We start from the raw sequence: 25,657 nt of genomic DNA, 5'->3' as shown, positions 1-25,657 counted from the left end.
CATTGTGATGCCAAGTGTCATGGAGAAATGTGATGACAAATGTAATGAAACATTGTGATGACAAGGGCTTGGATCATTGTGATGACAAGGGTAATGGAGCATTGTGATGACAAGGGAATGGATCATTCTGATGACAAGGGTCATGGAGCATTTTGATGACAAGGGTCCCGGATCATTGTGTTGTCAGGGTTCATGGAGCATTGTGATGACATGGGTCATGGGGCATTGTGATGACAGGATTCATGGGTCATGGTGATGAGAAAGTCACGGAGCATTGGGCTGAAAATGTTCATGGAGTATTGTGGTGACAGGGGTCATGGGGCATTTTGATGACAAGGGAATGGAACATTGTGATGAAAATATCATGGAGCATGGTGATGAGAAGTCCATGGAGCATTATGAAGACATTCGTCATGAAGCTGTGTGATGACAACGGCATGGAGCATTGTGATTACAGTGGTCTTGGAGCATTGTGAGGAAAAGGGCATGGATCACTGTGATGAAAAATGCATGGAGCCTTGTCATGTCAGGGTTCAAGGAGCATACTGACGAGAAGTGTCAGGGAGCATTGTGATGACAAGTGTATTGAGCATTGTGATGACAAGTGTATTGAGCATTGTGATGACTAGGTCATGGAGTATTGTGAAGACAGGTGTCAGGGAGCATTGTGATGACATATGTCATGTTCCATTGTGATGACAATGGCATGGGGCATTGTGATGCCAAGTGTCATGGAGGATTGTGATGACAAAGATAATGGGGCATTGTGATGATTAGGGCTTGGAACATTATGATGACAAGGGACATTGAGAATTTTGATGAGGAGGTCGTGAAGCATTGTGATGACAAGGTCCTGGAGCATTGTGATGAGAAGACCATGGAGCCTTGTGATGACAAATCTCATGGAGCACACTGATGACAAGGGGCATGGAGCATTGTGATTACAGGGGTCTTGGAGCATTGTGATGAGAAGGGTCATGGAGCCTTGTGATGACAAGGCTGTGGAACATTGTCATGACAGGGGTGAGGGAGTATTGTAATGACTAGTGATGGAACATTTTGATATCAGTGGTGAAAGAGAATTTTGATGAGAAGTGCATGGAGCTTTGTGATGACAATGTTTACGGAGCATTGTGAAGATAAGGTTGTGGAACATTGTGATGACCATCAATGGCACATTGTGATGACATGGGTCATGGAGCATTGTTCTGACAAGTGCATGGAGCATTGTGATGCCAAGGTTCATGGAGCACTCTGCTGACAAAGGCATGGAGCATTGTGATGACAAGGGTCAGAGAGCATTGTGATGAAAAGTTCATGGAGCATTATGGTGACAAATTTCAAAGAGCACTGTGATGAGGAGGGCATGGACCATTGTGATGACAAAGGTCATGAAGCAATGTCATGACTGGAGTCACGGAGCACTGTGATGACATTGGCATGGAGCATTGTGATGACAGGGGCGTGGAGCATTGGTCTGACAAGTTTCATGGATTATTGTGATGATAGTGGGCATGGCACATTGTGATGACAAGGGCATGGAGCATTGTTATGACCAGGTGATGGAATATTGTGAAGACAGGTGTCAGGGAGCATTGTGATGACATATGTCATGGTGCATTGTGATGACAATGACATGGAGCATTGTGAAGCCACGTGTCATGGGGGATTGTGATGACAACGGTAATGGAGCATTGTGATGACAAGGGCCATTGAGAATTGTGATGACAAGTTCGTGAAGCACTGTGATGAAAAGCACATGGAGCTTGCTATGACAGGGGTCATGGAGCATTGCAATGACAAGTGCATGGAGAATTGTGATGACAAGAGCATGTAACATTGTGATGAGAAGTGTCATGGAGCATTGTGATGGCAATACCGTGGAGCACTGTGATGAGAAGACCATGGATAATTGTGATGACGAGCGTCATGGAGCATTGTGATGACAAGGGCCAGTGAGAATTTTGATGCCAACGTCGTGAAGCATTGTGATGACAAGTGCACGGAGCTTGCTATGACAGGGCACATGGAGCATTGCGATGAAAAGTGCATGGAGAATTGTGATGACAGGGGTCATGGAGCATTGTGATGAAAAGGGCATGGAGCATTGTGATGGAAAAGGCATGGAGCTCTTCATGAAAGTTTTCAAGGAGCATTCTGACGACAAGTGTCAGGGAGCATTGTGATTACAAGTGTATTGTGCATTGTGATGACAAAGTTCATGGAGCATTGTGATGACACGGGCATGGAGTATTGTGATGACAGGTAATATGGAGCGTTGCAATGACAAGTGTTGTGGAACAATGTGATCACAAGGGTTTGGAGCATTGTGATGACAGAGGTCATGGAGCATTTTGATTTCATTTTGATGACAATAGCATGAAGCATTATGATGATGGGCATGGTGCATTGTGATGACACGGTTCATGGAGCATTGAGATGAAAAGTGGCATGGAGCATTGTGATTACAGGGGTCTAGGAGAATTGTGATGACAAGGGCATGGAGCATCGTGAATGAGAAGGCCATGGAGCATTCTGATGACATGCGTCATGGAGCTTTGTGATGACAAGGACATGGAGCATTGTGATGACAAGGGTTATGGAGCCTTGTGATGACAAGGCCGTGGAACATTGTAATGGCAGGTGTCATGGAGCATTGTTATAACAGGGTTAATGGAGCATTTTGATGACAAGGGCATGGAGCATTGGTCTGAAAAGTTTCATGGATTATTGTGATGAGAGGGGGCATGGAGCATTGTGAAGACAAGGGCATGGAGCATTGGTCTGAAAAGTTTCATGGATTATTGTGATGAGAGGGGGCATGGAGAATTGTGATGACAAGGGCATGGAACACTGTGATACATGGGTCATGGCGGATTGTAATGAAAAGTGCATGGAGCATTGTGTTAAGAAGAGCATTGAGCATTGTGATGAAAAGCATCATGGAGCATGTGATGACAACTGCATGGAACAATGTGATGAGAGTGTTCATGGAGCATTTTGATGACAATGGCATGGAGCATTGTGATGCCAATGTTCATGGAGGAATGTGATGACAAAGTTAATGGAGCATTGTGATGACAGGGGTTTGGAGCATTGTGAGGACAAGGGTCATGGAGCATTTTGATGACAAGGGCATGCAGGATTGTGATAACAAGGGCCATTGAGAATTTTGATGACAATTTCGTGAAGCATTGTGATGAAAAGCACATGGAGCTTGCAATGACGGGGTCATTGAGCATTGCGATGACAAATGCATGGAGAATTGTGATGACAAGAGCATGTAACATTGTGATGAGAAGTGTCATGGAGCATTGTGATGGAAAGACCGTGGAGCATTGTGATGAGAAGATCATGGATATTTGTTATGACGAGCGTCACGGAGCACTGTAATGACAAGGGTTATGGAGCATTGTGATGACAGGTGTCATGGAGCATTGTTATGACAGGGATCATGGAGCATTGTGATGCCAAGTGTCATGGATGAATGTGATGACAAAGTTAATGGAGCATTGTGATGACAGTGGTTTGGAGCATTGTGAGAAAAAGGGCATGGAGCATTGTGATGAAAAAGGCATGGAGCCTTTTCATGAGAGGTTTCGAGGAGCATTCTGAGGAAAAGTGTCAGGGAGCATTGTGATGACAGGTGTATTGAGCATTGTGATGACAAATTTCATGGAGCATTGTGATGGCAAGGGCATGGAGTATTGTGATGACAGGCATCATGGAGTGTTGTGATGACAAGTGTTATGGAACATGGTGATCACAAGGGTTTGGAGCATTGTGATGACAGAGGTCATGAAGCATTGAGATAACTGGAGTCATGGAGCACTGTGATGACAGGGGTCATGGAGCATTGTGATGACAAGGGCATGGAACATTGTGATGACAAGGTCATGGAGTATTTTGAAGACAGGTGTCAGGGAGCATTGTGATGACATATGTCATTGTCCATTGTGATGACAATGGCATGGAGCATTGTGATACATATTGTCATGAAGGATTGTGATGACAAAGGTAATGGAGCATTTTGATGACAAGGGCTTGGAACATTGTGATGACAATGGTCATGGAGCATTGTGATGGCAAGGGAATGGAGCATTGTGATGACAAGGGCTATTGAGAATTTTGATGAAAACGTCGTGAAGCATTGTGATGAAAAGCACATAGAGCTTGCTATGACTGTGGTCATAGAGCATTGCGATGACAAGTGCATGGAGAATTGTGAAGACAAGATCATGTAACATTGTTTTGAGAAGTGTTAAGGATTATTGTGATGACAAGGACGTGGAGTATTGTAATAACAAGTCACATGGAGCATTGTGATGGCAAGACCGTGGAGCATTGTGATGAGAAGACCATGGATAATTGTGATGACGAGCATCATGGATCACTGTAATGACAAGGGACATGGTGCATTGTGATGACATGGGTCATGGAGCATTGTGATGACTAGGGTCATGGAGGATACTGATGAGAAGCTTGTGAAGTATTGTGATGACAATGGCATCGGGCATTGTGATGAAAGGGGCATGGAGCCTTTTCATAACACGGTTCAAGGAGCATTCTGATGAGAAGTGACAGGGAGCATTGTGATGACAATTGTATTGAGCATTGTGATGACAAATGTCATGGAGCATTGTCATGAGAATTCCATTGATAATTGTGATGACAGGCATCAAAGTGTGTTGTGATGACAAGTGTTATAGAACATTGTGATCACAAGTGTTTGGAGCATTGTGATGACAGAGGTCATGGATCATTTTGATTTCAAGGAGCATGGAGCATTTTGATGACACGGGCATGAAGCAATGTGATCCCAACGTTCATGGAGGATTTTGATGACAATGGTAATGGAGAATTATGATGACAAGCGCATGGAGCATTGTGATGACAAGGCAATGTAGCATTTTGCTGACAAAGGCATGGAGCATTGTGATGACAAGTGTCACGGAGCAATGTGATGACAAGCGTCACAGACCATTGTGATTACAGGGGCCATGGAACACTGGGATGACAAGGGCATGGATCATTGTGATGACAATGATCATGGAGCATTTTGATGCCAGTGGTCATGGAGCATTGTGATGACATGGGTCATGAAACATTGTGATGAGAAGGTCATGGAGCATTGGGCTGAAAATGTTCATGGAGTATTGAGATGACAGGTGTCATAGAACATTGTGATGTCAAGGTAATGGAGAATTGTGATGACAAGGTTCTGGAGGATTGTGATGAGAAGACCATGGACCCTTGTGCTGAAAAGTCTCAGGGAGCATTCTGATGAAAAGCGGCATAGAGCATTGTGATTACAGGGTTCTTGGAGCATTGTGATGACAGGGGCATGGAGTATTGGTCTGACAAGTTTCAGGGATTATTGTGATGACAGTGGGCATGGTGCATTGTGATGACAAGGGCATGGAGCATTGTGATGACAAGGTCATGGAGAATTGTGAAGACTGGTGTCAGGGAGCATTGTGATGACATATGTCATGGTCCATTGTGATGACAATGGCATGGAGCATTGTGATGCCAAGAGCCATTGATAATTTTGATGATAATTCATGAAGCATTGTGATGACAACCACATGGAGCTTGCTATGACAGGGGTCATGGAGCATTGCGATTAAAAGTGCATAGAGAATTGTGATGACAAATCATATAACACTGTGAGTAGAAGTGTCATGGAGCGTAGTGATGCCAAGGACGTGGAGAATTGTGATCACCAAGGACATGCAGCAATATGATGACCAGGGCATGCAACATTGTGATGGCAAGACCGTGGAGCATTGTGATGAGAAGACCATGGATAATTGTGAAGATGAGTGTCATGGAGCACTGTAATGACAAGGGGCATGGAACATTGTGATGACAGGTGTTATGGAGAATTGTGATGACAGAGGTCATGGAGCATTGTGATGACAAGGGTCATGGATCATTCTGATGACAAGCTTGTGGAGTATTATAATGACAATGGCATGGAGCATTGAGATGAAAAGGGCATGGAGAATTCTGATGAAAAACGCAGGGAGCCTTTTCATGACAGGGTTCAAGGAGCATTCTTAAGACAAGGGTTAGGGAGCATTGTGATGACAAGTGTATTGAGAATTGTGATGACAAAGGTCATGGAGCATTGTGATGACAAGGGCATGGTGTATTGTGATGACAGGCATCATGGAGCATTTTGATGACAAGTGTTATGGAACATTGTGATCACAAAGGTTTGGAGCATTGTGATGACAGGGGTCATGGAGCTCTGTGATGACAAAGGTCATGGAGCATTTTGATGACAAGGTTGTGGTGCATTGTGATGAGAAGGGCATGGAGCATTGTGATGACAAGTGTCATGGAGCACTGTGATGACAAGCGTCACGGAGCATTGTGATTAAGTGGTCATGGAGCATTGGGATGACAAGGGCATGGATCATTGTGATGACAAGTGTCATGGAGCATTTTGATGACAAGAGTCCCGGATCATTGTGTTGTCTGCGGTCATGGAGGGTTGTGATGACATTGGTCATGGAGCATTGTGATGACAGGTGTCATGGAGTATTGTGATGAGAATGTCATGGAACACTGGGCTGAAAATGTTCATGGAGTATTGTGATGACAGGAGTCATGGAGCATTGTGATGACAGGGGTCATGGAGCATTGTGATCAGAAGTTCATGGAGCATTGGGCTGACAATAATCATTGAGCATTGTGATGGCAGGGGTAATGGAGCATTGTGAAGCCAATGGAATGGAGCATTGTGATGACAAGGTCCTGGAGCACTGTGATGAGAAAACCATGGAGCGTTTTGATGACATTCTCACGGAGCATTCTAATGAAAATGGGCATGGAGCATTGTGATTACAGGGGTCGTGGAGCATTCTGATGACAAGGGAATGGTGCATTGTGATGAGAAGGCCATGGAGCATTCTGAAGACATGCATCATGAAGCTTTGTGATGACAAGGGCATGGAGCATTGTGATTTCATGTGTATGGAGCCTTGTGATGACAAGGGTCATGGAGCCTTGTGATGACAAGGCTGTGGAACATTGTGATGACTGGGATCATAGAGCATTGTTATGACAGGGGTAATGGAGCATTGTGATGACAAGGCCATGGGGCATTGGTCTGAAAAGTTTCACGGATTATTGTGATGAGAGTGGGCCTGGAGCATTGTGATGACAAGGGCCTGGAACAATGTGGTACAGGGTTCATGGGGTACTGTAATGACAAGGGCATGGAGCATTGTTATGAGAAGGGCATCGAGCATTGTGATGACAAGCGTCATGTACATTTGTGATGACAAGGGCATGGAACAATGTGATTAGAAGGTTCCTGGAGCATTGTGATGACAATGACATGGAGCATTGTGATGCCAAGGGTCATTGAGCTTTGTGATGACAAAAGTTATGGAGCATTTTGATGACATGTGTTATGGAGCATTGTGATGATAAGGGCATGTAGTATTGTGATGACAGGGGTCATGGAACATTGTGATGAGAAGGGTTAGGGACTATTGGGATGAGAAGTTATGGAATATTGTGATGATAAGGGCATGTAGTATTGTGATGACAGGGGTCATGGAACATTGTGATGAGAAGGGTTAGGGACTATTGGGATGAGTAGTTATGGAACATTGTGATATCAGTGTTGACAGAGCATTTTGATGAGAAGTGCATGGAGCATTGTGATGACAAGCTGGTGGAGCACTGTGTTGACAAGCGCATGGAGCATTGTGATGACAAGTGTCTTTGCGTATTGTGCTGAGAAAGGCATGGAGCATTGTGATGACAAGGGTCATGGAGCATTGTGATGCAAAGTTCATGGAGCATTGTGGTGACAGAGATCACAGAGCCTTGTGATGGTGAGGGCATTGACCCTTGTGATGACAAAGATCATGAAGCATTGTGATGAATGGAGTCACGGAGCATTGTGATGACAGCGGTCATGGAGCATTGGGATGTCAAGGGCATGGAGCATTGTGATGACAGGGGCATGGAGCATTTTGATGGTAAATCCCTGAAGCATTGTGATGAGAAGACCTTGGGTAATTGTGATGATGAGCATCATGGAGCACTGTACTGACAAGTGGCATGGAGCACTCTGATGACAGGTGTAAGGGAACATTGTCATGACAGAGGTCATGGATCATTGTGATGACAAGGGCATGGAGCATTGTGATGACAAGGACTTGGAGCATTGTGATGACAAGTGTCATGGAGCATTGTGATGACAATGGCATGGAGCATTGTGATGAAAACATCATGGATTATTATTAAGACAGGTGTCAGGGAGCATTGTGATGACATATTTCATGTTCCATTGTGATGCCAATGACATGGAGCATTGTGATGCCAAGTGTCATGGAGGATTGTGATGACAAAGGTAAAGGAGCATTGTGATGACAAGATCATGGATCATTGTGATGACAAGGGCCATAGAGAATTTTAATGACCAGGTCTTGAAACATTGTGATGAAAAGTGCATGGAGCTTGCTATGACAGGGGTCCTGGAGCATTGTGATGACAAGTGCATGCAGAATTGTGATGACAAAAGCATATCACATTGTGAGGAGAAGTGTCAAGGAGCATTGTGATGACAAGGATGTGGAGAATTGTGATGACAAGGGTCATGGAGCATTGAGATGACCAGGGCATGGAGCATTGTGATGGTAAATCCCAGAAGCATTGTGATGAGAAGACCTTCGGTAATTGTGATGACGAGCATCATGGAGCACTGTACTGACAAGGGGCATGGAGGATTGTGATGACAGTTGTCAGGGAACATTGTGATGACAGAGGTCATGGAGCATTGTGATAACAAGGGCCTGGAGCATTGTGATGACAAGGGCCTGGAGCATTGTGATGACAAGTGTCATGGAGCATTGTGATGACATTGGCATGGAGCACTGTCGTGACAAGGGACATTGAGAATTTTTATAACAATGTCATGAAGCATTGTGATGACAAGCATATGGAGCTTGCTATGACATGGGTCAGGGAGCATTGCGATGACAATTGCATGGTGAATTGTTATGACAAGTGCATGTAACTTTGTGATGAGAAGTGTCAGGGAGCATTGTGATGACAAAGAGGTGGAAAATTGTGATGACAAGGGACATGGAGCATTGTGATGAAAAGGGAATGGATCATTGTGATGACAAGGGTCATGGAGCATTCTGATGATAAGCTTGTGGAGTATTGTGATGACATTGGCATGGAGCATTGTGATGAAAAGGGCATGGATCATTGTGATGTAAAAGGCATGGAGCCTTGTCATGACAGGGTTCAAGGAGCATACTGATGACAAGGGTCAGGGAGCATTGTGATGACAAGTGTATTGAGCATTGTGATGACAAAGGTCATGGAGCATTGTGATGAGAAGACCATGGATAATTGTGATGACGAGAGTCATGGGGCGTTGTGATGACAAGTGTTATGAACATTGTGATCACAATGGTTTGGAGCATTGGATGACAGAGGTCATGGAGCATTTTGATTTCATTGTGATGACAATAGCATGAAGCACTATGATGATGGGCATGGTGCATTGTGATGACAGGGTTCACGGAGCATTGAGATGAAAAGGGGCATGGAGCATTGTGATGACAAGTGTATTGAGCATTGTGATGACAAAGGTCATGGAGCATTGTGATGAGAAGACCATGGATAATTGTGATGACGAGAGTCATGGGGCGTTGTGATGACAAGAGTTATGAACATTGTGATCACAACGGTTTGGAGCATTGGATGACAGAGGTCATGGAGCATTTTGATTTCATTGTGATGACAATAGCATGAAGCAGTATGATGATGGGCATGGTGCATTGTGATGACAGGGTTCACGGAGCATTGAGATGAAAAGGGGCATGGAGCATTGTGATTACAGGTGGCCTGGAGCATTGTGATGACAAGGGTATGGAGCATTGTGATTACAGGTGTCTTGGAGCATTGTGATGACATGGGCTTGGAGCATTGTGATGACAATGGTCATGGAGCATTGTGATGACAAGGGCATGGAGCATTGTGATGACAAGGGCAATTGAGAATTTAGATGACAAGGTCATGAAGCACTGTGATGAAAAGCACATGGAGCTTGGTATGACAGGTGTCATGGAGCATTGTGATGACAAGTGAATGGAGAATTGTGATTACTAGAGCATGTAACATTGTGATGAGAAGTGTCATGGAGCATTGTGATGGCAAGACCGTGGAGCACTGTGATGAGAAGACCATGGATAATTGTGATGACGAGCGTCATGGAGCACTGTAATGACAAGCGGCATGGAGCATTGTGATGACAGGTGTCATGGAGCATTGTGATGACAAGTGAATGTAGAATTGTGATGACAGGTGTCATGGAGCATTGTGATGACATGGGTCATGGAGCATTGTGATGACAAGTGTCATTGAACATTCTGATGACAAGCTTGTGGAGTATTGTGATGACAATGGCATGGAGCATTGTGATGAAAAAGTCATGGAGCCTTTTCATGACAGGGTTCAATGAGCATTCTGACGACAAGTGTCAGGGAGCATTGTGATGACAAGTGTATTGAGCATTGTGATGACAAAGTTCATGCAGCATTGTGGTGACACGGGCATGGAGTATTGTGATGACAGGCATCATGGAGCGTTGTGATGCCAAGTGTTTTGGAACAATTTGATCACAATGGTTTGGAGCATTGTAATGACAGAGGTCATGGATCATTTTAATTTCAAGGAGCATGGAGCATTGTGATGACATGGGTCAAGGAGCATTGTGATGAGAAGATCAAAGAGCATTGGGCTGAAAATATTCATGGAGCACTGTGATGACAGGTGTCCTGGGGCATTGTGATGACAAGGGTCATGGAACATTCTGATGACAAGCTTGTGGAGTATTTTGATGACAAGGGCAAGGAGCATTGTGCTTACAGGGATCTTGGAGCATTGTGATGAAAATGGCATGGAGCCTTGCATGACAGTGTTCAAGGAGCATACTGATGACAAGTGTCAGGGAGTATTGTGATGACAACTGTTTTGAGCATTGTGATAACAAAGTTCATGGAGCAGTGTGATGAGAAGACCATGGATAACTGTGATGAGGAGCATCATGGGGCATTGTGATGACAATTGTTATGGAACATTATGATCACAATGGTTTGGAGCATTGTGATGACAGAGGTCATGGAGCATTTTGATTTCATTGTGATAACAATAGCAAGAAGCATTATGATGATGGGCATGGTGCATTGTGATGACAGGGTTCATGGAGCATTGAGATGAAGAGGGGCATGGAGCACTGTGATTAAAGGTGTCTTGGAGCATTGCGATAACACAGGCATGGAGCATTGTGAATAAGAAGGCCATGGGGCATTCTGATGACATGCGTCATGGAGTTTTGTGATGACAAGTGCATGGAGCATTGTGATTACAGGGTCTTGGAGCATTGTGATGACAAGGGTCATGGAGTCTTGTGATGACAAGGCCGTGGAACCTTGTGATGGCAGGGTTCATGGAGCATTGTTATGACAGGGGTAACGGAGCATTGTGATGACAAGGGCATCCACATTGGTCTGAAAAGTTTCATGGATTATTGTGATGAGAGTGGGCATGGAGCATTGTGATGAGATGGGCATTGAGCATTGGTATCACAAGAGTCATGGAGCTTTGTGATGACAAGTGCATGGAGCAATTTGATGAGAGGGTTCATGGAGCATTGTGATGACAATGGCATTGTGATGCCAAGGGTTATGGAGCATTGTGATGACAAATGTCATGGAGCAGTTTGATTACAAGGGCATGGTGCTTTGTGAAGGGAAGGGCAGGGAGCATTGTGATGACAGGGTCATGGAGCAATTTGATGAAAAGTGTCATGGAATATTTTGATTACAGGGGTTATAGAATACTGTGATGTCAGGGGTCATGTAGCAGTGTGATGAAAAGGGTCATGGAGCATTTTGATGACAGGGGTTATGGAACATTGTGATGTCAGGGGTCATCAAATATTGTGATGATAAGTGCATGTAGCATTTTGATGACAGGGGCCATGGAACATTTTGATGACAGGGGTGATGGAGTATTGGGATGACTAGTGATGGAACATTGTGATATCAGTGGTGAGAGAGCATTTTTATGAGAAGTGCATGGAGCACTGTGATGACAAGGTTTATGCAGCATTTTGATGATAAGGATGTGGAGCATTGTGATGACAAGCACATGGCACATTGTGATGACATGGGTCATGGAGCATTGTGCTGAGAAGCTCATGGAGCATTGTGATGACAAGAGTCATAGAGCATTGTGCTGAGAAACGCATAGAGCATTGTGATGACAAGGGTCAGAGAGCATTGTGATGAAAAGTTCATGGAGCATTGTGGTGACAAAAGTCACAGAGACTTGTGATGATGAGGGCATGGACCATTGTGATGAGAAAGGTCATGAAGCATTGAGATGACAGGAGTCACGGAGCATTGTGATGACAGCTCATGAAGCATTGTGATGACAAGGGCATGGAGCATTGTGATGACAGGGGCATGGAGCATTGGTCTTACAAGTTTCATGCATTATTGCAATGACATTGGGAATGGTGCATTGTGATGACAAGGGCATGGAGCATTGTGATGACAAGGTCATGCAGTATTGTGAAGACAGGTTTCTGGGAACATTGTGAAGACATATGTCATGGCCCATTGTGATGACAATGCCTTGGAGCATTGTGATGCCAATTGTCATGGAGGTTTGTGATGACAAAGGTAATGGAGCATTGTGATGACAAGGGCTTGGAGCATTGTGATGACAAGGGTCATGGAGCACTGTGCTGAGACGGGCATGGAGCACTGTGATGACAATTGTCATGGTGCATTCTGCTGAGAAAGGCATGGAGCATTGTGATGACAAGTGTCACAGACCACTATGATGAAAAGTTCATGGAGCATTGTGGTGACAAATGTCACAGAGCCTTGTGATGACAGGGGCATGGACCATTGTGATGACAAGAGTCATGAAGCATTGTGATGACGGGAGTCACGGAGCATTGTGATGACTGGGGTCATGGAGCATTTTCATGACAAGTGCGTGGAGCATTGTGATGACAGGGGCACGGAGCATTGGTCTGACAAGTTTCATGGTTTATTGTGATGACAGTGCACATGGCACACTGTGATGACAAGGGCATGGAGCACTGTGATGACAAGGTCATGCAGAATTGTGAAGACAGGGGTCCGGGAGCATTGTGATGACATGTGTCATGGTCCATTGTGATGACAATGGCGTGGAGCATTGTGATGACAGGGGTCATGGAGCATTGTGATGACAAGGGTCATGGAGCATTCTGATGACAAGCTTGTGGAGTAATGTGATGACAATGGCATGGAGCATTGTGATGAAAAGGGCATGGAGCATTGTGATGAAAAAGGCATGGAGCCTTTTCATGAGAGTGTTCAAGGGGCATTCTGACGACAAGTGTCAGGGAGCATTGTGATGACAAGTGTATTGAGCATTGTGATGACAAATGCATGTTACATTTTGATGACAATGGTCATGGAGCACTGTGATCACAAGCGTCATGGAGCATTGTGATTACAGGGGTCTTGGAACATTGGGATGGCAAGGGCATGAATCCTTGTGATGACAAGTGTCATGGAGCATTTTGATGACAACAATCCCGGATCATTGTATTGTCTGGTGTTATGGAGAGTTGTGATGACAGTGGTCATTGAGCATTGTGATGACTGGGGTCATGGAGCATTGTGATGACAGGGGTCATGGAGCATTGTGATCAGAAGTTCATGGAGCATTGGGCTGACAATAATCATTGAGCATTGTGACGGCAGGGGTAATGGAGCATTGTGAAGCCAATGGAATGGAGCATTGTGATGACAAGGTCCTGGAGCATTGTGAGGAGAAGACAATGGAGCCTTGTGATCACAAGTATCATGGTGCATTCTGATGAAAAGGGGCTTGGAGCACTGTGATTACATGGGTCTTGGAGCATTGAGATGAATAGAGCATGGATGATTGTGATGAAAAAGCATGGAGCCTTGTCATGAGAGGGTTCAAGGAGCAAACTGACGACAAGTGTCAGGGAGCATTGTGATGACAAGTGTATTGAGCATTGTGATGACAAACTTCATGGAGCATTGTGATGAGAGGACCATGGATAATTGTGATGACGAGCGTCATGGGGAGTTGTGATGACAAGTGTTATGGAACATTGTGAACACAAGGGTTTGGAGCATCGTGATGACAGAGGTCATTGAGCATATTGATTTCATTGTGATGACAATAGCATGAAGCATTATGATGATGGGCATGGTTCATTGTGATGACAGAGTTCATGGGGCATTGAGATGAAAAGGGGCATGGAGCATTGTGATTACAGGTGTCTTGGAGCATAGTGATGACAAGGGCATGGAGCATTGTGATGAGAAGGCCATGGAGCTGTCTGATGACATGCGTCATGGAGCTTTGTGATGACAAGAGCATGGAGCATTGTTATTACAGGGGTCTTGGAGCATTGTGATGACAACGGTCATGGAGCCTTGTGATGACAAGGCCGTGGAACACTGTCATGACAGGGGTGAGGGAGTATCGTAATGACTAGTGATGAAATATTTTGATATCAGTGGTGAAAGAGCATTTTGATGAGAAGTGCATGGAGCTTTGTGAATGACAAGTTTTATGGAGCATTGTGATGACAAAGTTGTGGAACATTGTGATGACAAGCGCATGGCACATTGTGAAGACATGGGTCATGGAGCATTGTTCGGACAATTGCATGGAGCATTGTGATGACAAGGGTCATGGAGCACTCTTCTGACAAAGGCATGGAGCATTTTGATGACAAGGGTCAGAGAGCATTGTGATGAAAAGTTCAGGGAGAATTATGGAGACAAAGTTCACAGAGCCCTGTGATGACGAGGGCATGGACCACTGTGATGACAAAGGTCATGAAGCATTGTGATGACTGGAGTCACGGAGCATTGTCATGACAAGGGCATGGAGCATTGTGATGACAGGGGCATGGAGCATTGGTCTGACAAGTTCCATGGATTATTGTGATGATAGTGGGAATGGCACATTGTGATGACTAGGGCATGCAGGATTGTTATGACCAGGTCATGGAGTATTGTGAAGACAGGTGTCAGGGAGCATTGTGATGACATATGTCATGGTGCATTATGATAACAATGGCATGGAGCATTGTGAAGCCAAGTGTCATCGAGGATTTTGATGACAAAGGTAATGGAGCATTGTCATGACAAGGGCTTGGAGCATTGTGATGACAATGGACATGGTGCATTGTGATGACAAGGGCATGGAGCATTGTGATGACAAGGGCCATTGAGAATTTTGATGACAAGATCGTGATGCATTGTGATGACAAACATGTGGAGCTTGCTATGACAGGGGTCATGGAGCATTGCGATGACAATTGCATGGAGAATTGTGATGACAAGAGCATGTAACATTGTGATGAGAAGTGTCAGGGAGCATTGTGATGGCAAGTGTATTGAGCATTGTGATGACAAAGTGCATGGAGCGTTGTGATGACACGGGCATGGAGTATTGTGATGACAGGCATCATGGAGCGTTGTGATGACAAGTGTTGTGGAACAATGTGATCACAAGGGTTTGGAGCATTGTGATGACAGAGGTCATGGATCATTTTGATATCAAGGGGCATGGAGCAATGTGACGACAGTGGTCATGGAGCATAGTGATGAGAAGATCATAGAGCATTGGGCTGAAAATATTCTTGGAGTATTGTGATTACAGGGGTCTTCGAGAATTGTGATGAAAAGGGCATGGAGCCTTGTCATGACAGGGTTCAAGGAGCATACTGATGACAAGTGTCAGGGAGCATTGTGATGACAAGTGTATTGAGCATTGTGATAACAAAGTTCATGTAGCATTGTGCTGAGAAGACCATGGATAACTGTGATGAGGAGCGTCATGGGGCATTGTGATGACAACTGTTATGGAACATTGTGATCACAAGGGTTTCGAGCATTGTGATGACAGAGGTCATGGAGCATTTTGATTTCATTGTGATGACAATAGCATGAAGCATTATGATGATGGGCATGGTGCATTGTGATGACAGGGTTCATGGAGCATTGAGATGAAAAGGGGCATGGAGCATTGTGATTACAGGTGCATGGAGTATTGTGAATGAGAAGGCCATGGAGCATTCTGATGACATGTGCCATGGAGCTTTGTGATGACAAGTGCATTGAGCATTGTGATTACAGGGTCTTGGTGCACGGTGATGACAACGGTCATGGAGACTTATAGTGACAAGGCCGTGAAACCTTGTGATGTCAGGTGTCATGGAGCATTGTTATGACAGGGTAGTGGAGCATTGTAGACAAGGGTATCAGAATTGGTATGAAAAGTTTCATGGATTATTGTGATGACATGGGCATCGAGCATTGGTATCACAAGCGTCATGGAGCTTTGTGATGACAAGTTCATGGAGCAATTTGATGAGAGGGTTCAGGGAGCATTGTGATGACAATGGCATGGAGCATTGTGATGCCAATGGTTATGGAGCTTTGTGGTGACAAATGTCACAGAGCCTTGTGATGACGAGGCTATGGACCATTGTGATGACAAAGGTCATGAATCATTGTGATTACTGGAGTCATGGAGCATCGTGATGACAGGGGTCATGGTGCATTGTGATGAAAAGTGCGTGGAGCATTGTGACGACAGGGGCATGGATCATTGGTCTGACAAGTTTCATGGATTATTGTGATGACAGTGCGCATGGCGCACTGTGATGACAAGGGCATGGAGCATTGTGATGCCAAGGTCATGTAGAATTGTGAAGACGGGTCAGGGAGCATTGTGATGACATATGTCATGGTCCATTGTGATGAAAATGGCATGGAGCATTGTGATGCCAAGTGTCATGGAGGATTGTGATGACAACGGTAATGTTGCATTGTGATGACAAGGGCTTGGAGCATTGTGATGACAAGGGTCATTGAGAATTTTGATGACAAGTTCATGAAGCATCGTGATGACAAGCGCATGGAGCTTGCTATGACAGGGGTCATGGAGCATTGCGATGACACGTGCATGGATAATTGTGATGAAAAGTGCACGTAACATTGTGATGAGATGTGTCATGGCGCATTGTGATGACAAGGGCATGGACCATTGTGATGACAAGTGTCATGGAGCATTTTGATGACAAGAGTCCCAGATCATTGTGTTGTCAGAGGTCATGTAGGGTTGTGATGACATTTGTCATGGAGCATTGTGATGACAGGTGTCAAGGAGCACAGTAATGAGAATGTCATGGAACACTGTGCTGAAAATGTTCATGGAGTATTGTGATGACAAGGTCCTGGGTCATTGTGATGAGAAAACCATAGAGCCTTGTAATGACATTTTCATGGAGCATTCTAATGAAAATGGGCATGGAGCATTGTGATTACAGGGGTCGTGGAGCATTCTGATGACAAGGGAATGGTGCATTGTGATGAGAAAGCCATGGAGAATTCTGAAGACATGCATCATGGGGCTTTGTGATGACAAGGACATGGAGCATTGTGATTTCATGTGTATGGAGCCTTGTGATGACAAGGGTCATGGAGCCTTGTGATGACAAGGCTGTGGAACATTGTGATGACTGGGATCATGGAGCATTGTTATGACAGGGGTAATGGAGCATTGTGATGACAAGGCCATGGGGCATTGGTCTGAAAAGTTTCATGGATTATTGTGATGAGAGTGGGACTGGAGCACTGTGATGACAAGGGCCTGGAACACTGTGGTACAGGGTTCATGGAGGACTGTAATGACAAGGGCATGGAGCATTGTTATGAGAAGGGCATCGAACATTGTGATGACAAGCGTCATGGACATTTGTGATGACAAGGGCAGGGAGCAATGTGATGAGAAGGTTCCTGGAGCACTGTGATGACAATGACATGGAGCACTGTGATGCCAATGGTCATTGAACTTTGTGATGACAAATGTTATGGAGCATTTTGATGACATGTGTTATGGAGCATTTTGAGGTCAGGGGTCATGGAGCATTGTGATGATAAGTGCATGTAGTATTGTGATGACAGGGGTCATGGAACATTGTGATGAGAAGGGTGAGGGAGTATTGTGATGACTAGTTATGGAACAGTGTGATATCAGTGGTGACAGAGCATTTTGATGAGAAGTGCAGGGAGCATTGTGATTACAAGCTGGTGGAGCATTGTGTTGACAAGCGCATGGAGCATTGTGATGACAAGTGTCTTTGCGTATTGTGCTGAGAAAGGCATGGAGCATTGTGATGACAAGGGTCATGGAGCATTGTGATGAAAAGTTCATGGAGCATTGTGGTGACAGGTCACAGAGCCTTGTGATGACGAGGGCACTGACCACTGTGATCACAAAGATCATGAAGCATTGTGATGAATGGAGTCACGGAGCATTGTGATGACAGCGGTCATGGAGCATTGGGATGTCAAGGGCATGGTGCATTGTGATGACAGGGGCATGGAGCATTTTGATGGTAAATCCCTGAAGCATTGTGATGAGAAGACCTTGGGTAATTGTGATGATGAGCATCATGGAGCACTGTACTGACAAGGGGCTTGGAGCATTGTGATGACAGGTGTCAGGGAACATTGTGATGACAGAGGACATGGAGCATTGTGATGACAAGGGCATGGAGCATTGTGATGACAAGGGCTTGGAGCATTGTGATGACAAGGGCATGGAGCATTGTGTTGACATTGGCATGCAGCATTGTGATGACAAGGAACATTGAGAATTTTTATAACAATGTCATGAAGCATTGTGATGACAAGCATATGGAGCTTGCTATGACATGGGTCAGGGAGCATTGCGATGACAAGTGCATGGAGAATTGTGATGACAAAAGCATTTAACATTGTGATGAGAAGTGTCATCGAGCATTGTGATGACAAAGAGGTGGAGAATTGTGATGACAAGAGACATGGAGCATTGTGATGACAGGGCATGGAGCAATGTGATGTCAAGACGGTGGAGCATTGTGATGAGAAGGCCATGGATAATTGTGATGACGAGCATCATGGAGCATTATGATGACAAGAGCCGTGGAGCATTCTGACATAAGATATCACTTATGAAGGAAATGTAAACATGGCTACACATGAACAGAATTAGGAAAGAGAACAGAGTCTCACATTTAGAAAATTTACTTATGCCTGCTTAAGGGGAAAGGAGAGGTGGGGAGATGAACAAAACCAGAGTTTGATATTAGCACAGGTACCGTTCCAAAATCCAAATACAGAAGAGACAAGACCTAAACTTTCCTCAGTGAACGGGACACAAAACCCCATATTTCCTGCAGAGGAATATATCTGACTAGTAAGAATCTTAAAACCTACGTATTGATATGTCTCCATAAGGGAATCAAGTGTGTCTAGACTGGCATAAACAGGGCAGTGAGAATAAGCTCAAACCCACTAAGGAGATATTTCAATAACAAAACAAAAAAACAGGGAAATTCTTTACAATTCCTTCAGGGGCTCTGAGGAAACCTGGAATGACCCTATCTACAAGGACAGCTGGATGTGGCATAAGGCTGCACACTTGGGACTGAGAGGATTGGTGAGATTCGGTGAGCAAATGCAGACCATTTAAAGCAATAATACGTGGCACACATTCCAAGGCACCCAAATCTCCAGGTTGAAGGAAATATTACTCCAGCTATAACATGTATGGGAAACCTAGAGAATGGACACACTGTGAATACGAAAGGTTTCTAAAACTCAACTAATTGTCCATCGCCTGGAGCTCCGGTTTGACATTCCAACAGGATTACTATCAATCTCCCAACTTGGAGAGACAGGACCTTTAAACTCCTGGTTCGCACAGGTTGCCAATTTGCAGAGCATGAAAGTGAAGAGGGAGAACTAATGAGAGAGTAGCTGTTAGGCGTCTGGACGGGCACATGTCACTCTAACTTCCCGGCAGGAAGAAGAATTAACCAAAGTCTCAGCCACGCGCTGGGCACCAGTATAGATCCTGAAGCACAATTTTGCACTTGCGGTCAGCTCTCAAAAAACGAGTTGAAAAATGGATCTCAGGGGCACAGCAATTCACAAACTGGCAGTGTAATAAAGGACAACTATCGTCCAAAAATATGTTGAGGGAAGGCAACGAGGCAGACTTGAAAGCGAGGCAGAAATGTAGGAAACAGATTTAAAGAGGTACATTGGAATCGACTTTAAAGCACAGGAAGAGGTGCACAACTTCGACAATGATGCACTTGGCCAAAAAGGGCTTATGCGTTTTCTCCTGAATATATTCAGGAGAAAAAGCATAGGCCCTTTTTGGCCAAACAAGCAAGCAGGTAATGCAAATCTGCACTACAAAGAAGTATCACTTCCCACCGGTCAAAAGGGACATATGCAAAATGTGTAAAAACCAGAAAGGCAAGACAGGCAATGGAGAACAGGGAGCCTAGTTATGCTGATGGGCAGGATGTAAATTGCCAACTGCCTCTCTGGAGGAATGCACTGTGTTCCCTAAAACAAGTAACAAACAGAGCTACAGAGCCAAGGCCATTTCCAGTCCAGGGAATATACCATGGGAAAACTGAAAATCAATAAGACAGAGCCACCCCAAAATTTAGGGCTGCACTGCTTACAAGAACCTCAACTTGGGTACACCTTAAATATCCCAGGAAAGACAAAAATGGTTTAATAAATTGTGTTACTTACGTATGATGGAATATCCCTCAGCCATGAAATCAATGTCATAAGGCCAGTAGCAGCAAAATGAGTGGATTCAGGTATGATGACTCTAAGAGAAATAAGTCACAGAGAAAAAGAAACTTATCATAAGATATCACTAATGAAGGACCTGTGAACATGGATACACAAGAACGGAGTTAGGAAAGAGTACAGAGTCTCACATTTAGAAAACACTCTTATGTCTGCTTAAGGGGGAAGGAGAGGTGGGGTGAAAAATAAAACCAGAGTTTAATATTAGTACATGTACCGTTCCAAAAGCCAACTACGGTAGAGACAAGCCCTACACCTTCCTCAGTGAAGGGGACTCAAAACCCCATATTTCCCAAAGAGGAATATATCTGACTAGTAAGATTATTAAAACCTTTGTATTGATATGTCTCCATAAGGGAATCAAGTGTGTCTAGACTGGCATAAACATGGCAGTGAGAATCAGCTCAAACCCACTATAAAAAGAATTTCAAAAAGAAAACAAAAAAAAGGGAAATTCTTTACAATTCCTTCAGGGGCTCTGATGAAACCTGGAATGACCCTATCTACAATGACAGCTGGATGTGGCATAAGGTTGGACACTTGGGACTGAGGGGATTGGTGAGATTGGGTCAGCAAATGCAGACCATTTAAAGCAATAATGTGTGGCACACATTCCAAGGGTCCCAACTCTCCCTGTTGAAGGGAATATTACTACAGCTATAGCATGTACAGGAAACCTAGAGAATGGACACAGTGTGAATACGAAAGGTTTCTAAAACTCAAATAATTATCCCACTCCTGGTGCTCCAGTTTGCCTTTCCAACTGCTTTACTATCAATCTCCCAACTTGGAGAGACAGACCCTTTAACCGCTTGGTTCGCACAGGTTGCCTATTTGGCAGAGAATGAAAGGGAAGATGGAGAACCAATGAGAGAGTATCTGTTAGGCATTTGGACGGGCACATGTCACTCTAATTTCACGGCAGGAAGAAGAATTAACCAAAGTCTCAGCCACACCCTGGGAACCAGTATAGGTCCTGAAGCACAATTTTGGACTTGCGGTCAGCTCACAAAAAATGAGTTGAAAAATGGAGCTCAGGGGCACAGCAATTCACAAACTGGCATAGTAATAAAGGAAAACTATCGTCCAAAAATCTGTTGAGGGAAGGCAACGTGGCGGACTTGAAACCGATCTAGAAATGCAGGAAACAGATTTAAAGAGGTACATTGGAATCACCTTTAAATCACAGGAAGAGGGGCACAACTTCGACAATGATGCACTTGGCTAAAAAGGGCGTGTGCGTTTTCTCCTGAATATATTTAGGAGAAAACGCCTACGCCCTTTATAGCTAAGCAAGCAAGTGGGCAATGCAAATCTGCAATACAAAGAAGTATCACTACCCACCAGTCAAAACGGACATCGCAAAATGTGTAAAAACCAGAAAGGCAAGACATGCCCTTGAGAACAGGGTGCCTATTTATGCTGATGGGCAGGATGTAAATTGCCAACTGCCTCTCTGGAGGAGTGCATTGTGTTCCCTAAAAGAAGTAAACAACAGAGCTACAGAGCCAAGGGCACTTCCAGTCTAGGGAATATACCTTGGGAAAACTGAAAATCAATAAGACAGGGCCACCCCAAAATTCAGGGCTACACTGCTTACAAGAACCTCAACCTGGGCACACCTTAAATATCCCAGGAAAGACAAAAATGGTTCAAGAAATTGTGTTACTTACGTACGATGGAATATCCCTCAGCCATGAAATCAATGTCATAAGGCCAGTAGCAGCAAAATGAGTGGATTCAGGTACGATGATTCTAAGTGAAATAAGTCACAGAGAAAAATAAACTTATCATAAGATATCACTTATGAAGTTCCTGTAAACATGCCTACACATGAACTGAGTTAGGAAAGAGAACAGAGCCTCACATTTAGAAAAAAGTCTTATGCCTGCTTAAGGGGGAAGGAGAGGTGGGGTGATGCATAAAACCAGAGTTTGATAGTAGTAGAGGTACCGTTCCAAAAACCAAATACAGAATAGACAAGACCTAAACTTTCCGCAGTGAAAGGAACTCAAACCCCATATTTCCCGCAGAGGAATATATCTGATTAGTAATAATCTTATAACCTATGTATTGATATGTCTCCATTAGGGAAAAAAGTGTGTCTTGAATGCCATAAACATGGCAGTGAGAATCAGCTCAAACCCACTATAAAAATGAATTTCAAAAACAAAACAAAAAACAGGGAAATGCTTTACAATTCCTTCAGGGGCTCTGATGAAACCTGGAATGACCCTATCTACAACGAAAGCTGTATGTGGCATAAGGCTGGACACTTGGGACTGAGAGGATTGGTGAGATTCACTGAGCAAATGCAGACCATTTAAATCAATAATGCGTGGCACACATTGCAATGGTCCCAACTCTCTAGGTTGAAGGGAATATTACTACAGCTATAACATGTACAGAAAACCTAGAGAATGGACACACTGTGAATACGAAAGGTTTCTGAAACTCAACAATAATCCCTCTCCTGGTGCTCCGGTTTGAATTTCCAACTGCTTTACTATCAATCTCCCAACTTGGAGAGACAGATCCTTTAAACTCCTTGTTAGCACAGGTTGCCAATTTGGCAGAGGATGAAAGGGAAGAGGGAGAAACAATGAGAGAGTAGCTGTTAGGCATTTGGATTGGCACATGACACTCAAATTTCCTGGCAGGAAGAAGAATTAACCAAAGTCTCAGCCACCCGCCAGGAACCAGTATAGGTCCTGAACCAAAATTTTGGACTTGTGGTCAGCCTACAAAAAACGAGTTGAAAAATGGAACTCAGGCAACTACAATTCACAACCTGGCAGAGAAATAAAGGACAACTATCATACAAAAATCTGTTGAGGGAAGGCAACGAGGTGGACTTGAAAGCGAACCAGAATAGCAGGAAACAGATTTCAAGAGGTACATTGGAATCGCCTTTAAAGCAGAGGAAGAGGGGCACAACTTCGAAAATGATGCACTTGGCCAATCAGGGCGTATGTGTTTTCTCCTGAATATATTCAGGAGAAAACGCATACACCCTTTAAAGCCAAGCAAGCAAGCGGGCAATGCAAATCTGCACTAAAAAGAAGTATCACTACCCACCCGTGAAAACGGACATCACAAAATGTGTGAAAACCAGAAAGGCAAGACATGCCCTGGAGAACAGGGAGCCTAGTTATGCTGATAGACGGAACGTAAATTGCCAACTGCCTCTCTGGAGGAGTGCATTCTGTTCGCTAAAACAAGTAAAAAACAGAGCTACAGAGTGGAGGGCACTTCCAGTCTATGGAATATATCTTGGGAGAAATGAATATCAATAAGACAGAGCCACCCCAAAATTTAGGGCTGCTCTGCTTACAAGAACCTCAACTTGGGTACACCATAAATGTCCCAGGAAAGACAAAAATGGTTCAAGAAATTCTGGTACTTACGTACGATGGAATATCCCTCAGCCATGAAATCAATGTCATAAGGCGAGTAGCAGGAAAATGAGTGGATTCAGGTACAAAGATTCTAAGTGAAATAAGTCACAGAGAAAAAGAAACTTATCATAAGATATCACTTATGAAGGTCCTGTAAACATGGCTACACATGAACTGAGTTAGGAAAGAGTACAGAGTAACGAATCTTATCATAAGATGTGACTCATAGTGGGAATGTACACATGGCTACACATGAACTGAATTACAAACACAACAGAGTCACACATTTAGAAATCAATCTTCTACCTGCTTAAGGGGAAAGGCGAGGTGGGGTAATGCATAAAACCACAGTTCTAAATTAGCACAGATACCGATACATAAACCAAGTATGTAATAGACAACACCTACTCCCAGCACAATGAACTGGACTCAACACCCCCTATTCATTGCAGAGGAATATATCTGACTTTAAGAATTTTAAAACATATGTATTCTCATGTCTCCATAAAGGAATCATGTGTGTGTATAACGGCATGAACACTGCACTGAAATTCAGCTAAACCCCCCGTATAAAAATAAATTTCAAAAGCAAAATGCAAAAACAGCGAAACAGAGAGAAATTCTTAAAAATTACGTTCAGGGCCTGTGATGCAACGTGGATTGACCAACTTTACACCCACCTCTGGATGAGACATAAGACTGGACACTTGGAGCTGACAAGATTGCTGAGGTTGTGTCAGCAAAAGAACACCACTTAGAGCAATACTTTGTGCTACCCATTCTAGTGGTCCCAACTCTCCAGGTTTAAGGGAATCTTCCTACAGTTAAAAATGCATGGGAAACCCAGTGGTTGGTACAATGTGTAATCGGGAAAGTTTTCTAAAAGGTACCTCATTTTTCCTTTCATCGTGCTGGGCTTCGCCATTCCATCTGCATTACTGAAAATCTCCCCACTTGGAGTTTCAGCGGCTTTACCCTCCTGTTATGCACAGTTTGCAAATTGTGCAGAGGATGAACAGGAAGAGGGGAAACAAATGAGAGATTAGCTGTAGGTGTTTGGATGGACACATGTCTCTCTAGTTTCCCATCAGGAAGAAGAATTAAACAAAGGCTCAGCCTGCAGCCCCGGAACCAGACTAGGGCCTAAAGCCATCCTGCGGTATTGCAGCCAGCTCACATATAGGCGATTTGAAAGATGGAAATCAGGGGCACAGCAATTCACAAACTTGCAGAGTTATAAGGGACAACTATCATCCAGAAATATATTGAGGTAAGGCAGTGAAGAGGATTTGAATGCAAGGCAGAATTTAAGGAAACAGATTTCAAGAGGTAGATTGGAGTCGTCTTTAAAGCACTTGAAAAGCGACAGAACTTCGACAATGATGTCCTTGGCCAAAAAGGGAGTATGTGTATTTTCTTGAATATATTCAGGAAAAAATGCATACGCCCTTTTTGGTCAAGCAAGCCATCAGGCATTGCAAATCCACACTACATAGAAGT

The sequence above is a fragment of the Hyperoodon ampullatus genome (assembly GCF_949752795.1).
Source record: "Hyperoodon ampullatus genome assembly, contig: SUPER_X_unloc_1, whole genome shotgun sequence".
In the NCBI taxonomy this organism is placed as follows: Eukaryota; Metazoa; Chordata; class Mammalia; order Artiodactyla; family Ziphiidae; genus Hyperoodon; species Hyperoodon ampullatus.
Note: the sequence above shows the minus strand (reverse complement) of the source record.